We start from the raw sequence: 16,473 nt of genomic DNA, 5'->3' as shown, positions 1-16,473 counted from the left end.
CTTGTTTCATGAGTTGAATGTTGGGTTGCCATTACAAACTATGTGGGAGCTGTTAAAAACATGTTTTGGTCTGTTTGAATGTATCTGCCTACGTGAACAATGACAGGTTCTGGTTGTCTCGCCCAAACGAGTACATCTCGCCTAGGCGAGATTAGGAATAACTCGCCCAAGCTGCTTGAGCAAACGGTCGCCCAGGCGACAAGCGCCAGTTTTGAGCGAGAACCCATCTCGCTCAGGCGAGATGGTCTCGCCTAAGCGAGCAGGCACGACAGTACCACTGTTCCTGACTCGAGCCCTCGCCTAGGCGGAGGGTGCTCGCTTAAGCGAGAGAGATCTCTCGCCTGAGCGAAGGGCTGAGCGAGGAGTATGCATGTTAATGGATTTCTTTGCTCTTGGATGTTGAATGCATGTATGAATTGTTTATGCCTTTATAAGTATGAATTGAGTGGCTTTGCATGAATAAGATGAATCATGAATTGTGATTCATGTGTTTTAACATGATATGAGTATGCTTTTGGTATGGGATGATTTATGGAATTAAAATGACGTGTTGGTATGGATTTGGCATGAGACAAGAGTGAAGGTTGGTTAATGAATATGACATGGTGTCGATATGAAACACACTTCTACTTTCATGGTTTGAGATTTGTGAATGAAAGAGATTGACATGGGATACAACGGAGGATGGAATTGCCAAGGTTGGCATGGGATATTTACTCATGTGTGTTGAATAATTACTTGTCTTGATGATGATATGGTCTGTGGTCAGTGCGTAATTCCTTGGAATCCCTAGGTGGGGTTTTCAGTGTCGTGCTTCAGTGGTCGGGATGTAATTCCATGGCCCCTGTTAGTGGGTGTCTATGGTGGTGCCCCATCTGTATAACTTGGTAAGGATTCAAGGTAAGGTTGCATCTTGACACTCTAAGGAGTCAGTTAGTCTCACCTAGAGTGGACTGACTCCTGTGGTGAGACTAGTAGGAGGCATGAAATTCATTAAGGGCTAACCTTGTGGTGAGGGATATTGATTCATTGTAACACTTATAACACATAGCTCGGGGGTGAGCAGCTCGGGGGTGAGCAAAGATATCCACCACAAGTGCAAGCATCCGCTGAATCCGACCAGGTTATATGTATCCGGATGAGTCGAGTCGAGTCTTAGTGTATTGATTGAAAGGTCATAACATGCTTGGATGATATATGTATATGGGACTGTGAAGGTATATTTGATTGCATGATAAAAATCTTGTTGGCTCTAGCTTACCCTTTGCTTGTTTGATTACTTTGTATGTCGTTCTTCTACCTTTGCGATGATCATCAATTTATTGATGGGAGCAGATGCAAGAGGTATTCGTGGTCAACAGGGGAGAGATGATTTCGCTGCCTAGTCTTCTCGGGCTGGACTTCCTGTCCTTCTTGGAGCTTCTTTAGGGCTACGGCCCATGTACTTATCCGTCTTTAAATTTCTACTTAATTCTAGTAAACTTGATAACTTGTTTCTTTTTGGGCATCGTGGTGTGCATTGGGTTGTAAGGAGTTAGGTTTAAGACTCCAGGACTGCGTTGCTACTTTATTCAGTGTGACGTTTCTTTAATTATGCTTATCGATTAAATGGGACGTTACAAAATATTTATCAACTACAAGAAAACCTTAAATAATGGCCATATTTAATTATAATAAAATAATTAGTCACTATAGTAATCAATTTAGATACTAATTTATAAACTAAAAATTATTGGTAACTAAACTAGTTTAAAAAAAATTATAATTGGTTTCCAAATTGGTAACTAAAATAGTTTCTATTATAAATGTTAAATGTTAAATGTTGAATGCTAATGTTATTAATGTTTATGTGACACTATGAGCTCTTTGATGTATAAGGACATATTGGTTATTATGGAAAGTTGTAGTAAAATAAAATAGAAATAAAATAAAGTTCAGCCCAACTTTATGAACTTTGACTTATAAAAAGGGATTGAGGTCCTCTTTGACCATAAAATTCTTTCACAGTAAGTTATCAAGAACGTGTAAAAGGAGTAAAAAAACAAAGAGATAAATTGGAAAATGATAGTTAGAAAAAACACAAATTGAAGAAGGTATATTTATAGTAGATCAATATTAATACTCTATTATATTTTGTTGTGTGAGAATCTTAAATCTTTAAGATTCTAAATTGTTTTACATTCACTTTATTTACTCATATATTATTATTAAAAGAATATAACATATTTGGCGTATCCAATACGATATTCACTTTATTAAAATCATTATAAATAATCGAATTAATTGGGATAAAATAAAGTATGGAAGTGTAAGGTTGGTTGGCCACAATGCACCTTGAATCTCAATATGCAATCTGCCTCCTACTTAGTGTTTAAAACGTTGGATATGTTTATAGATGATTTTTTAAATAATTTTAAAATAAGAAAGTATAAAACAGTAATAAATGTTTCAAAAGTTAAAATTAGTTTTTATTAATTCATTAAAATTTTATTATATAGTTTTCTCTAAACATATGTTTTTAATTTATACATAAATTATTTTTAATATATGAAAAAAATTAATCTTACTTTTTGTAACTTATTTTCATATTTTAAAAGTGTCTAGACACACTACTAAAAAACTCATATTTTCTGCCAACTTTGTTTTGAAATTTTTTTCGTAGAAAATACTTATAAATTTTGTTATGAAAAAAAATTGCAGAAAATTGATGCTAATTTTTTTGCAAAAATATTTTGTATAAAACACTTTTCACAACAAATTTTGTAGAAAATACTTACGAATTTTATAATTTTGTAGGAAATAATTATCTACGAAAGAATTACCTGCCAATTAAGATTTTTAAAATAAATAGTAAAAAAAAATCTTTTCTTTCAAATTTTTTAAAAAGTTTTCAAGAAAAATCGGATGAAAATTTTTAATAATGACAAAAATTTAAAGACTAAAGACCGAAAAGAAATGTTTCACACGCTATAGTATAGAACGTGAGATGTAAGTCATTAAAGTTTCTACAATTGCAATGTTTTTCAAAGTCTCTTATGCATATCAAATCAAAGTTATTTTCATTTTCAATTATTTTTAATCAGACTTTTGAAGTCTTAGTGTTTATCTTTTATCATTTTTAAGTCATTGCAATTATTCAAGCCGTAATGAAAAGTTAAGAAAAATATTTAAAAGAAATTTTCTAACTTAAATTTTAGAAAATAAATTACTTTTATTATTAGTTGCATGTACAACTTAGAAAGGGACTTATTTTCATAAATTATAAAAGATATAATTTAATGGTTGTATAAATATTAGGATAAGTTCTACATTTTATTAAAAATCGCATACATGCCATTTTACTAAAAGTAGTAGTATTTTATTTAAAAAATAAAAAAATAATAAAAATTACTTTGTGTACCAAGTTGGGTGATAAATGACAGTATATAAAAGTCTGTAATAAATTTTAAAGAAGTCCTTTTCTTATTTTCCTCTTTTAGTAGACTTTTGAAGTCATCTTCCAATAATTTTTCAATTTTAAAGTTGTGGTCCATTTTTTTTTTTATAATTTTGATTGTTTGTTATTTTGCAGTTATATTTTTATCAAACTGCTTGGAAATTGATGTTATTCTACCAATAATGAAGAAATAAAAAAAAACTTTAAAAAATATTATTACATATTTTAGTGGTGACAACTTAAAAGAGTTTAGAGAAAGAGAACAACTTGTACAATTTGTTTACATAACTTAATAAACTATTTTACGCGTATTAGATGAATACTTTAGTCTTTTTTTCTTTTTTTTTTTATGTTTTAGTGTTTTTTATACATTAAATTTCCACATTAATTGAATATTTGTTTATTGATAAAGTTTTAAAAGTTTCAATCCAATATTTTATATTTGTAAAAAACTATTTTAGCACCTTGAACTAATAAATAGATCAATAGACACATCTACCAATAATTCTGTTAACCTATTTATCGATTATAATAAAAATATATAATAAATCTTTCTCAAAATATAAAATACTATATTAAAATAGTTAACGGACTGTGAATAGTAACCGACACATGTTATTTTGTGATTTTTTTAATTTTTTTGATTTTTTAAAATTTTTGTTATTCAAATAAATATGTACACGTGTCAAGCTCATGTCATACCACGTGTCATTTTGTGATTTTTTAATTTTTTTAATTAAAAAAATTACGTGTCATTTTTTTAATATTCAATTTAGTCTTAATATTCATTATTTTTTTTTCAATTTGGTCCTTTTTTTTTTTAAATTTAGCATTCTTGTTCCTTTCCAAATTGAGACAAAATTTAATTTATATATAAATGTTATATGAATATTCTTATTAAAATGCATATTTTTATTAAATATTTTTAATTTAGAATTAGAGTTGGTGTAAAATTAAAATGAAAAAGGCAATAACACCATTAATTTAAAAGTTTGTAATCAATTTTAAAGTCTATTTCTTATTTTGTTCTTTTAGTAGACTTTTGAAGTCATCTCCCTAAAACTTTGTTAATTTTAGAAATATAATTAGTTATTTTGCAGAAATATTTTTGTCAACTTATGCTTGGAAATTGATGTTATTCTACCAATAATGAAGAAATACAAAATATTCTTTAAAAAATATTATTAAATATTTCAGTGGTGACAACTTGAGAAGTTTATAAAAAGAAGAATAACTTGTACAATTTATTTTCATAACTTAATAAATAGTCTTTGGCAGGATAATGACCTTAGATGATTGAAGGCTAACCTTGTGCGCGGTAGGATGAAATTCATCGACAATGGCTCTACAGAGCTGTAGATGTCATCATAAGTGCAAACATCTAGTGAATCTGATCGTATTATATAGCGTCCTGTTTGTTTGCTATCACATGATTGTATGCCTACTGTGTTGCATGTTTATGATATGTTTCAATTTTTGCTCACTATAACATGTTCAAAATTATTTCTACTCTAGCTTATACCCTTTTTGTTTGTTGTATGTTCTCTGTTTGGCTTTTTCTTTTTGCAATGATCACCAATTATTTGGTGTGAGCAGATGTGGAAACCCCTGGTGATCGCAGTGCAGTGATGAGGGAAACGCTGCAACCTAGTCTGGCATGGGTTGTCTTTCGCTCCTGGAAGCATCTTTTGCATGCACTTTTGCCTTAATGCTTTAATTGCTCTATGAGCAAACTTTTATTTTAAATTGTTGCCTTTTTAGTACTTTGTTGTAACTCTTCTTCCAGTATATTTATGGATAATGTAATGGTTGATACATATATACTCTTTGTCTTATACTCTATTTCATATTATATTTATGTAATGTTTTATTTAATAGATTTATCTCTATTTAAATGGGATGTCACAAGTTGCATGTCCAACTTAGAAAGGGACATCTTTTCATAAATTATAAAAGATATAATTTTAATGGTTGTATAAATATAGGATAAATTATGCACTTAAAAATCACATATATGTGCCATCTTACTAAAAGTAGTAGTATTTTATTTAAAAAATAAAGAAAAGAAAAACTATTTCGTGTATCAAGTTGGGTGATAAATAGTAATATATAAAAGTTTGAAATCAATTTTAAAGTCGTTTTCTTGTTCTTTTAGTAGACTTTTAAAGTCATCTTCCTATAATATTGTTAATTTTAAAGTTGTTTTCCATATTTTTTTAATTTTGATTGGTTGTTATTTTGTAGTTGGCTTAAATAGTCATTTGGTCATAGTTTTGGTGAAGTTTTTTCAGTTTGGTCCTACTTTTGAAATTGTTTTCAATTTGGTCATACTTTTCGTTAATTTCATTCAATTATATTATTTTCCTTAACTCCGTCTAAATAGTTAACGGAACAGTGGCCAGCGTGGTTCGTTTCTGTGACGTGGAGCACTGCTTAATGACGTGGTCGTTATTTTACTGTGCTAGCTTTTTAATTTTAATTAGAGAGTTTTAGGGTTTATAATTTGTCGAATTAGATTTAGGGATTCATTAGGATTTGAGGATTTCTTTGAATTGGGGGATTTCAGAGGCTATGCATGACCCACCATCAAAGATTATTTTTTTAATTTTGTGGTTTAGGGTTTGTTCTAAAAACCCTAATCATTAACACTAATCACAAACAGTAATCAGCATGTTTATGATCTGTTTCAATTATCTTATTGCTATAACATGTTCAAAATCTCTTTTTACTCTAACTTACCATTTTGCTTGTGTTTGTCTTGTGTGGTTTTTCCTTTTGCAATGATCATCAATTTGTTTGTGTGAGCAGATGTGAAAACCCCTAATGGTCATCGGGATGGTGGAAATGCGACAGTGTAGTACGCATGGTTGGATCTGGCTCTATAGAGCATCTTTAGGGGGCATTGTTGCCTATGTAATCTTTTGCTCTATGAGCAAGCTTTTTGGACAACTATCAAACTCTTATTATGTTTTGTTCATGGCATCGTGGTGTGTCTTAGTCTTTCCTTCTAAATATGTTTTTGGATAAATGTAATAGTTAGTACCTATGCATTTCATGTCAGGTGCTCATAGATTTATTTATTAAATGGGATGTCACATCTACTACACTCGCAAAGGTTGTTTTATTTTCAATTAAAACTCTGTCCACAAAAATTACAATATTTTTAAAATAAATATATGTTATCCAATCAAAATTGTTTTCTTTACTTATTTATAATCAGAGACTTTTGAAGTCGTAGTATTGATCTTTTATCAGTTTTAAGTCATTGGAATTATTCAAGCCCTAATGACAAGTTAGGAAAAATATGTAAAAGAATTTTTGAAACTTAAATTTTAGAAGGTGAATTATTTTTATTATTTTTTGCATGTCCAACTTAGAAAGGGACTTCTTTTCATTATAAAAGATATAATTTAATGATTGTATAAATATTATTAGTTCTACAGTTATAAAGAATCACATGCCATTTTACTTAAAGTACTCGTATTTAATTTAAGAAAATGAAAAAAAAAAAACTACTTCGTGTACCAAGATGGGTGATAAATCATAATATATAAAAGTTTGTAATCAATTTTAAAGTCCTTTTCTTATTTTGTTCTTTTAGTAGACTTTTGAAGTCATCTCCCTAAAATTTTGTTAATTTTAAAAATATAATTAGTTATTTTGCAGAAATATTTTTATCAACTTATGCTTCGAAATTGATGTTATTCTACCCATAATTAAGAAATACAAAATATTCTTTAAAAAATATTATTAAATATTTTAGTGGTGACAACTTGAAAAGTTTATAGAAAGAAGAATAACTTGTACAATTTATTTTCATAACTTAATAAATTATTTTACACGTATATTAGATTAATACTTTAGTCTTTTTAGGTTTTAGTGTTTTTTATAGTTTAAATTTCCACTTTAATAGAACTGGTTGAGATATTTGTTTATTAATAAAGTTTTAAAGTTTCAATTCAATATTTTACATTTCTAAAAACATTATTTTAGTCATTTTTAACTAATAAATAGATCAATAGACACATCTACCAGTAATTTTATTAACATATTTAACGATTATATTAAAAATATATAATAAATCTTTTTTAAAATATAAAATACTATATTAAAATTTTAAAACTTAGTATACCACAACACAGAATTTCAAAAATCATAAAATAGTAGTAACTAAGTAACATTTAGCTCCGAATATTTTTAGCTTTTAATGCAGAATAATACATTTGAGTTAAAAAAAAATTATATATAGTCTTCCGCCAAAAGTTACGTCTTCAATATAATAATTATAAAATTTGGTTGCATATTATTTTTGCATAATTATTTTGAATTTTAACCATAAGTACATGAATATATCATATATGTAACACTGTTTGTAGTTTGTGTAGATTGGGTGAATCTGGAATGGTATATATATGGCTGACTGGGAATGGTAACCTTATACCAATATCTACATGGACAATAATTAGACTCAGGTATTGTTTATCATAAGACCACTTCAGTCCACAAACCTCTAAAGAAATAAAAAGGAAAATCAATATGTTGTTGGATATCATGTACAGTAGAATAGTTAGACAAGATGAAACTGTAAGAAATAAAAACAAGATTGACCCCTCTGATTTGTGCCTTGACAGTTTACTGACAAAATCGTCTTGTGCACGGATATCTCTTTGATAAATATTCTTATCCCTGCCGCCAGAAGACAAAAGAGATGAACTCCAGGCCAAGGCTCCAACACGTAACCGATGACCCTCCATAGACCTTATCTTCTTGCAACGAGAAGCATCCCAAATCTACATGGACAATAATTAGACTCAGGTATTGTTTAATTGGTGGGTGGGAAAAAACATAAAATGAACTAGGAAGTGGGACGAACTAACCTCTTCTAATTGAAAGACGAACTTTGAGAGGAATTCTAGGGTCTCCGCACACTGTTGGCCAAATGGGAACGAAGAGCAAGTGGGACGAATCTCAAAACGCTGCAAATGGGGATGAAAATGGAAAATAATCGGTTCAAAACGCGTAAAATCAACCCATAATCAAACCCCAACAAGTTTGATGGCGAAAACCTTTCGAAACTCACCTGGAGGGGGTCGGAAATGGCGTCGCCGGCGGGAACTCTCGCGGAAACGATGAACAGCGCGAGGGTTTCTGCGTTTCGCGCATAGATAAACTAAAACTTAACGTCGGGGGTGTTATGTTCGACGTTAAGTGACGTCGGGGGTGGGAGGGGCCGACGTAAAGGGACGTCTGGCGCGCGCTGGTCCGACATCAAGGGACGTCTGTCGAGCAGGGGGCCGACGTCCTTTTTTGAGTGACGTCGGGGTATTTTTTAACAGACGTTAAGTAACGTCTGCCCGCTCCACGTCAGACGTTAAAAAGGTCTTGTTATTTACAAAAATGCCACCGGTCATTTTTAACGTTGGGCTTTTTTTAAGCAGACGTTATTAGGATGACGTTAAAGGCCTTTTTTTGTGTTAATGAATAGACACATCTACCAATAATTTTGTTAACATGTTTAACGATTATATTAAAAATATATAATAAATCTTTTTCAAAATATAAAATACTATATTAAAATTTTAAAACTTAGTATACCACAACACAGAATTTCAAAAATCATAAAATAGTAGTAACTAAGTAACATTTTGCTCCAAATATTTTTAGCTTTTAATGCAGAATAAACATTTGAGTTAAAAAAAAAATTATAGTCTTCACCAAAAAGTTACGTCTTCAATATAATAATTATAAAATTTTGTTGCATATTATTTTTGTATAATTATTTTGAATTTTAACCATAAGTACATGACTATATCATATATGTAATGTTTGTAGTTTGTGTAGGTTGGGTGAATCTGGAATGGTATATATATGGCTGACTGGGAATGGTAACCTTATACCAATATCATCTCTTTTAATACATTCTGAAGAAGAATTGTGTGTTTGTGATGATAAGCATTAGAGTGTCAGTGATGAGTCCGATTGGTTTGAAAGTGATAATATTTATGGTGTGTTTGGTGGCATTCCAGATTGTTGGTGGTGAGAAGGAGATAAGATGCTTAGAAAGGGAGAGGGAAGCACTCCTCCGATTCAAAGCTTCCATTGTTGATCACCATGGCATGCTGTCTTCTTGGACCACTCCTGATTGCTGCCAATGGAAAGGGATTTGCTGCAGCAACCTCACTGCTAATATCGTAAGCCTCGACCTTCATGGTGAGTATGATTATGAAACTGAATCATGGTCTTATTATATCAGCGGAAAGATCCACCAATCATTGATTGAGTTGCAACAATTAAAGTATCTCAACCTCAGTTACAATTCTTTTTCACATATCCCAGAGTTTCTTGGTTCTCTCAGGAACTTGAGATACCTTGATCTCTCATGCTGTTATTTTGACGGAAAAATTCCAAGTCAGTTTGGGTCTCTTTCTCATTTGAAATACCTTAATCTCGCTTCGAATAATCTTGAGGGTTCTATCCCTACTCAACTCGGAAATCTCTCCAAGTTGGAGTATCTTGATCTCAGAGGCAATTCTTTTCAAGGAAATTTACCAACCGAACTTCAAAGTCTCTCTAAGCTGGAGTATCTTGATCTCGCTTTCAATTCATTTGAAGGAAATATACCATCCCAACTCGGAAACCTTTCTAAGTTGGAACATCTTGACCTCAGCTTCAATATTTTTGAAGGATATATACCATCTCAACTGGGAAGTCTTTCTAACTTACAACAACTTTATCTTGGTGGGGAAGATTATAATGGAGATCTCGAATTCAACGATAGGGGTAAGTTGCTGTCTAATTTCATTTCTTTAAGCCATCTTTACTTGTGGTCCATACATGGTCTTAATAGTTGTCATAGTTGCCTGCAAAACATTGCCAAGCTACCAAAACTAAGAGAGCTAAGCTTAATTGATTGTAGCCTTTCTGATCATTTTATCCTTTCATTGAGGCCTTTCAAATTCAACTTTTCTACTTCTCTTTTGGCCTTTGATCTTTCTGAGAACGCCTTCACGTCACCTGTGATACTTCAATGGGTGTCAAATATAACTTCCAACCTTGTTGAGTTGGACCTTTCTTATAACAACTTGGAGGATTCTGTATCCAAACATTTTGGCATGGCAATGAATTCTCTTGAGATCCTTGACCTTTCTTCTAATAGTTTCAAGGGTGAGGTTTTGAAATCCTTCATGAATATATGCACCTTACATTCTTTATACATGCATCAAAACAATTTAACCGAAGACCTTTCATCAATTCTTCAGAGTTTATCTAGTGGTTGCATTAGATACTCACTACAAGATTTGAATTTGGGAGAAAATTATATTAATGGATCTTTACCAGACATTTCAGCATTTTCAGTTTTGAAGTCATTGGATCTTTCATATATAATCGATTAGTTGGAATGTTAAAAGAAGGTAACAAATTACCATTTCAATTGGAATTTTTATCACTCTCATCAAATCTTCTAGAAGGCGGAATTCCAAAATCATTTGGCAATGCATGTGCTTTGCGCTCATTGGACATGAAGAATAATAACCTGAGTGATGAGCTTTCAATGATAATATATCACTTGTCTGGATGCGCTAAATACACACTAGATTATTTGAACTTGCAAGAAAATCAAATCAATGGTACGATTCCTGACCTGTCAGCATTTTCAGCTTTAAATTCATTGGATCTTTCAGCAAATCGATTAATTGGAATGTTAAAAGAAGGTAGCAAATTACCATTTCAATTGGAATTTTTATCACTCTCATCAAATCTTCTTGAAGGCGGAATTCCAAAATTATTTGGCAATGCATGTGCTTTGCGCTCATTGGACATGATGAATAATAACCTAAGTGATGAGCTTTCAACAATAATACATCACTTGTCTGGATGCGCTAAATACACACTAGAACATTTGAGCTTGCAAGAAAATCAAATCAATGGTACGATTCCTGACCTTTCAGCTTTTTCAGCTTTGATGTCATTGGATCTTTCAAACAATCACCTGAATGGAAAGATAAGAGAAGATAGTAATTTACCCTTTCACTTGGAAACTTTATCAATCTCATCAAACTTTCTAGAAGGTGGAATTCCCAAATCATTTGGAAATGCATGCGCTTTGCACTCATTAAGAATGGAGGATAACAAATTGAGTGTAGAGTTTTCAATAATAATTCATCATTTATCTGGATGTGCTAGATATTCATTAGAAGTATTATATCTACACATGAATGAAATCAATGGCACACTAATTGACCTCTCAATGTTCACATCTTTAAGAGTGTTATCTATTGGTGAAAACAAGCTAAGTGGAAAGATTTTAAAAAATATTCAATTTCCACCTCAACTAGAAGAATTAGACATACAGTCAAATTCCTTAAATGGTGTGTTCACTGACTACCATTTTGTTAATGTAACCAAGTTATCTTACTTGGACTTATCTAATAACCCATTAACCTTAACATTTACCCAAAATTGGATCCCACCTTTTCAATTGAGTTCCATAAGGTTGAAATCTTGCTTGTTAGGTACATTTCCCAAATGGTTGCGAAAGCAAAATAAATATGACGAACTTGACATTTCAAATTCTAAAATATTGGATATGGTTCCAAGGTGGTTTTGGGCTAAATTAGCTTCTGGAAATGTGGGTTCAATAGATATTTCAAACAATAGTCTACATGGTATAATTCCAAATATTTTTGGAAAGAACATTGTTGATTTCCTAATTCTTGCATCAAATCAATTTGAAGGTCCTATTCCACCATTTCTACGAGGTTCCATATTTCTTGATTTATCTAATAATAATTTATTAGATTCGCATTCATTTTTATGTGCTAGTGGTCCTGAAAAAATACTATATCAGTTAGACCTTGCACATAATCATCTTTCTGGACAAATTCCAGATTGTTGGAGCCATTTTAAGTCGTTAGCTTATTTAGATTTGAGCCACAACAAATTTTCAGGAAACATTCCTACTTCATTAGGATTGCTTCTTGGTCTTCAAGCATTATTATTAAGAAACAATAACTTAACACATGAGATCCCTTTCTCCTTAAGACGTTGTACAAAGTTAGTGATGCTTGATATGTCAAACAACAATTTATCAGGGCAAATCCCTGCTTGGATCGGGAGCGAAATGCAAGAGTTGCAAATCTTAAGTTTGGGAAGTAATAATTTCAATGGAATTTTACCATTACAAATTTGTTATCTAAAAAGCATCCAAATATTTGATCTCTCACTAAATAACTTGTCTGGAAAAATTCCTACATGTATAAATAATTTTACATCAATGGTTAACAAGACGTTTTCAAGTGATTATGGACGGCATGGGTATTTTATCAACATTAGTGATTTTAGAACCTATCACTTATACGATTTGAATGCATTTTTGATGTGGAAAGGTTCAGAACAAATATTCAAGACTACTGAGTTATTACTTCTAAAAGGCATTGATCTTTCCAGTAATAACTTTTCAGAAGAGATTCCAGTGGAAATAGAGAATTTAGTTGAGTTGATTTCATTAAATTTGTCAAGAAATAATTTTATTGGACAAATCCCTTCAAATATTGGAAATCTAAAATCACTTGAATTTCTTGATTTGTCAAGAAACCAATTTATTGGTTAGTCTTACTCAAATTGATCGACTCACTATGTTAGATTTGTCACATAATCATCTAAGTGGAGTTATTCCAACTAGCACGCAACTACAAAGTTTTGATGCCTCAAGTTATGAAGATAATCTAAATCTTTGTGGACCACCACTTAAAAAATTGTGCATTGATGATGGGCTATCTCAAGATCCGATCTTTGAAATTGATGAATATTCTCTTTTCGGTCATGAATTTTACATCAGTATGACACTGGGATTTACGATAACCTTTTGGATTACATTTGGCTCAATCTTATTCTTGAAGACCTGATGAACAATTTCATTGACGACATTTATATGGTAATGGTGAAATTCTCCAATTACAAATGGTTGGTGCAAAGTGGATTAAGAGGTAATGTGTATTGCGGTTTTCTTACACATATTTGTTTGAGCTTTTCACATTATGTTTATCGATACCTATATATATATAAAAGAATATTCTATTTTGATATCTACATTTCTATTTACAATTTTATCCTTTAATAAATAACCATTTTTTTAAATTAAAACAACTGTTTTACTATTTTTATTTTTTAAGTAACCTATTTGTTACTATTTCATTCATTTGATTTTTTAAAATTAATCATTTTTAAACTAAATTAAGAATGTTTAATAAAAGAAATTATCAACAAAATAAATAAAAATTTATTTATAAAAAAATTGAAAAAAAATATTTACTTTTATTTTAAAAATTAAAAAAAAGTAAACGTACACCATGTATTTTCACTGATTTATCCAATCAGCTTTTCGCATCATGTTTATATATATAATGGTCATAAACGTTAGTTTATGTATATATGAGAAACTTATCTCATCAAAAAAACCCAAATAACTAATAAAAATAATTTTGTCACGAGTTAAATTTATGTAATATTGTTGTTTGTTGTAATGGTTTAATTTCTTATAAATTGTTTACAAAATACTAATAAGAAACAAATATTTTAATAAATAGTAGATTAAAAATTATAACTATGGAAGGTTTCAGTAGGATTTCATATATTTTTAACTATTTTAATATAATTAATTTTGATAATTATATAATCATGTAAATATTTTAAAGAGACATATAAATAAAAGTTAAGTTTTATGAAAAACTGATGTGTGTCGGTTCCAGCTGAAACATAATATTTTCACACTATATTACTCATTATCATATTAATTATTTTTATTCACTAAATAAGATTAAAAAATTAACTATTATTTAAAATATCATAAAAATTTCTTTACAATATTATTGTATATTTGTTAAAATAGTTTTTTTTTTCTTCTATTTTGAGACTTGAAATGACAAAATAGACCTGTTTGCTTCTTTTTCTTTTTTTTTGAAAAACGAAAATTCTATTTTAAAAAAACATTATATGGCGAAAGGTTTTTCTTTTTTCATCACTGTTTACAAAACAACGTCTGTTTTAGAATTTTTGTTACAAAAATTCCAAACATCTCTAATTTTCGATTTTCTATTTTTAAGTTTTTTACATTTTCCCACATTTATTTACATTGTGAAAGTTGGCCTTGAAAAAGTATGTTATAAAATAATTTTTGAAAAATCATAAAAACTAACATGTCATTTCTTTCATTTTAAAACATAAATATTTTCCTTTTTATTCTCTCTAGTCTACTCAGCTATTACATTACTTTTTACAAATATTTTTTTTCTCTTACAGTTTTTAGTATTATTATGTTCTTAAAATTAATAATTGTGATATCTCTAATTTATAAGGATATACATCTAAAAGTCACTTCTTCACTTGATAAGGAATTTTGATGTCAAAGATTAAAGTATAAAAAAATAGATATTAAAATAAATAACTTTTTAAAAGTCAAAATAAAATTAACCAATTATTATAGGAAATAAAAGTTATTTAAATTCTTTTATTTTTCATTAAGAATATGTCTTCTCAATTTGTACTTTGAAAAATATTTAGTTTCTCTTTTGTAAAATATAACATAATTAATTAATTAATTGAGAGTAACAATTCGTTTACACATTTGGGGTATTGACATTTTTTTGTTGTTATTTTTTCAGTATCTCAAAGATCACACATATCTCAAATGTTTGAGGTTGTAAACTTGGACGAAGCTGGAAAGTATGGTTGGTTTAGTTGTTTTAAACATGTTTTCATTTTATATGGTGTTTTTAGTTCTGTAATTTCAGTTAGAATTGTTTGATGTTGTTCTCTGTTTGAATAAACTGAGGGTGATGAAGTTGGACAAGAAAACTTATTTTTAATTCTAAGTAACAAGACAATGCATTTGCCATCTATTATGCTAATAATTTATTTGCATATTTTTCATCAACAAAACTTTTTTTTTTTTTATTTAAAGATATTCGCCTGAAGAAATTAAACATTTTGTCATGTGCCTCATTGTCATTTCTTTATTTATATAGAAATAAGAAAAATGTGAATTCATGAACCCATCATTTCTATTTTTTGACATTAAAGCAAAATAATTTTACTACAAGTTGGTAAATTAAATCAATATTCACTTTACTTCTCAAAATATGCACGAACGTAAATATTATTTTGAAAATGACATTAAAATATATGTTTTGTAGTATCAAGTGGATAAAATGTGTATTTAGTCCTATTAAGTTTTTAATAAATTAAATACATTTTAAAAATATTGTATTTTTTCCTTTAACTTTAAAAATATTTGTTAAATTTTTATTAAGGAGAAGGATAATCGATAATTTTTATAATTTTAGCACGTAAATTATCAATTAAAAGTATAACTCATTAGCAATAGATCTTAACCATAAGTTTTAGAGGGGTTAAAATAATATAATTATTTGATCATTAGATTGTTGGATCATTAGTATAATGTTTCAAAAATTGGTTCCTCTAACGGTATAATTTGATCATCAGTATAATGTTGTGAAAATGTATAATCTATCTTGTTTCCATCTTCATAAATAGCTTCACTTTTACCACTTTTGAAAAAGAATCTATTTTATTCTTCATCAATATATCTATTTTTCTAAATAATATTAAAAATAATTTATCATACCTTAATAAAAAATTGAGAGGCGTAAATATTAAAGGAAAAATATATTATAGTTAAGTCATAATTAAAAATCGGTTATGAAAAAATATATCACTACAAGAAAATACTTCATTAGTAACTAATTTTAGTGACTAAAAGTTGTTAGTCACTATAGTGACCGATTTTGATATCAATTTACAAAGTAAAAAATTATTAGTTACTAAAATCGTTACTATTATAAATAAAAAAATATAATTGTCACTAAATTTGTCTGTAAAATTAGCTACTATGGTTTTAGCTACCAAAGGAAATTGGTCACTGAAAATTAGCTAACTAGGTTTTAGCTACCAAAGTTGCTTAATTTCTAAATTGGTCTTTGATTAATTAATGACCAATTTAGTGACCAATTATTTTTTTT

At 29.4% G+C, this 16,473-nt stretch overlaps 1 pseudogene; it reads left to right on the top strand.

Annotated features, from left to right (window-relative positions):
* The first annotated feature begins 9,405 nt into the window (after positions 1 to 9,405).
* On the top strand, positions 9,406 to 15,329 carry LOC114181770 (receptor-like protein EIX1; annotated as a pseudogene).
* Positions 15,330 to 16,473: the final 1,144 nt, after the last annotated feature.

This window comes from Vigna unguiculata, chromosome 4 (assembly GCF_037176805.1).
Source record: "Vigna unguiculata cultivar grain cowpea cultivar isolate G323 ecotype 2 chromosome 4, ASM3717680v1, whole genome shotgun sequence".
NCBI classification, from domain to species: Eukaryota; Viridiplantae; Streptophyta; class Magnoliopsida; order Fabales; family Fabaceae; genus Vigna; species Vigna unguiculata.
Note: the sequence above shows the minus strand (reverse complement) of the source record. Positions and strands in the feature narration are given on the sequence as shown.